A 2,090-nucleotide genomic window follows, 5' to 3' on the forward strand; every position below is an offset into this window, starting at 1 on the left:
TGTGTAAAAAAATGTAATTTTTCATTTTCACTGCCCAGTTGTATCAAAATTGGTGAAACCCCTGGGGGTTTGAAATGTACACTATACCCCTAGATGAATTCCCTGAGGGGTGTAGTTTGCAAAATGGGGTCACTTGTGGGGGGTTCCACTGTATTGGTGCTTGGGGGGTCTTGCTAATGCAACATAGCACCCACCAACATTCCACCAGAATCTGAGCTGCAAAATCCAAAAATCACTCCTTCCTTTCTGAGTCCTGCCATGCACCCAAATGGTATTTTTTGGTCACATGTGAGGCATTGCCGTACTCGGGAGAAATTGGGGCACAGATTTTGGGGTGCTTTGTCTCCTTCATTCCTTGTGAAAATGAAAAATTTTGAGCCAGAACTGCATTTTTGTGTAAAAAATGTAATTTTGCATTTGCACAGCCCAGTTGTATCAAAATTGGTGAAACCCCTGGGGGTTTGAAATGTACACTATACCCCTAGATGAATTCCCTGAGGGGTGTAGTTTGCAAAATGGGGTCACTTGTGGGGGGGTTCCACTGTATTGGTGCTTGGGGGGTCTTGCTAATGCGACATAGCACCCACCAAAATTCCACCATAATCTGTGCTGCAAAATCCAAAAATCACTCCTTCCCTTCTGAGTCCTGCCATGCGCCCAAATGGTATTTTTTGGTCACATGTGAGGCATTGCCGTACTCGGGAGAAATTGGGGCACAGATTTTGGGGTGCTTTTTCTCCTTCATACCTTCTGAAAATGAAAAATTTTTAACCAGAACTGCATTTTTGTGTAAAAAATTTAATTTTTCATTTTCACTGCCCAGTTGTACCACAATTGGTGAAACCCCTGGGGGTTTGAAATGTACATTATACCCCTAGATGAATTCCCTGAGGGGTGTAGTTTGCAAAATGGGGTCACTTGTGGGGGGGTTCCTAAATTTTAGCATCTTATGGTGCCTAGAAACCTACATGGTGCCTAAAAAATAATCTCATAAAAAGGAGGCTCCAAAATCAAGTAGGTGCTCCTTCTATTATGAAGCCTGTGGTTTGGTCAACGTGCACACTAGGGCCACATATAGGATATTTATGAAAACAAAAGAATTGGGGGAATCAATTTTTAGTCACATTTCTCTAGTAAAATCTACTGTGTTCCTTAGAAAAATGTATTAAAATTGCAAATCTGCAAAAAAAATGAAATTTTGAAATTTCACCTACACTTTGTTTTAATTCCTGTGAAACACCTAAAGGGTTAACAAACTTCCAAAATGCTGTTTTGAATACTGTGAGGGGTGCAGTTTTTGAAATGGTATCATTTATGGGGGTGTCTCACATACAAGTCCCTCAAAGTCACATCAGAACTGAACTGGTCCCTAAAAAAATCAGTGTTTGAAATTTTCGTGAAAATTTGAGAATTTGCTATTCATATTGTAAGCCTCCTAGTGTCCAAAAAAATTAAAAGGAAGTTGAAATAATGATGGAAACATAAAGTAGACATATGGTCTATGTTAGTTATTAACTATTTTGAGTGGTATGATTATTTGTCTCACAAGCAGAAAATTTAACATTTTGCAAATTGCAAAATTTTCCATTTTTTCACGACATTTTGGTATTTTTCACAAAAAAACACAGACTGTATCGACCCAAATTTACCACTAATTTGAAGTACAATGTGTCACGAAAAAACAATCTCAAAATCACTGGGATAAGTAAAAGCAAAAAAAAGTTATCCCCACTTAAGTGATACATGTCAGATTTGAAAAAAAGGGCTTTGTCAGGAACGCAAAAACTGGCTCTGTCAGGAAGGGGTTAAACATACACATAGTCTAAAGGTGGCCATACACACGCAGATTTATTTACAGATCTGGCTGCTTGGAACTAAAACATGGTTATGGATGAGAGCAAATTACAGTTGACCATTTGCTTGGAAATGTTGGAAAACCGACAATCTGTCACTCATCCATAACCATGTTTTTGTTCCAACCAGCCAGATCTGAAGATAAATCTTACTAGTGTATGGGCACCACTTTATTTTTATACATATATTTGCCTGTATGGCTGCTGCTAATACCTGTGTGATGACATCACAATGGC

This window comes from Crinia signifera, chromosome 3 (genome assembly GCF_055691185.1).
Source record: "Crinia signifera chromosome 3, ASM5569118v1, whole genome shotgun sequence".
Classification (NCBI taxonomy): Eukaryota; Metazoa; Chordata; class Amphibia; order Anura; family Myobatrachidae; genus Crinia; species Crinia signifera.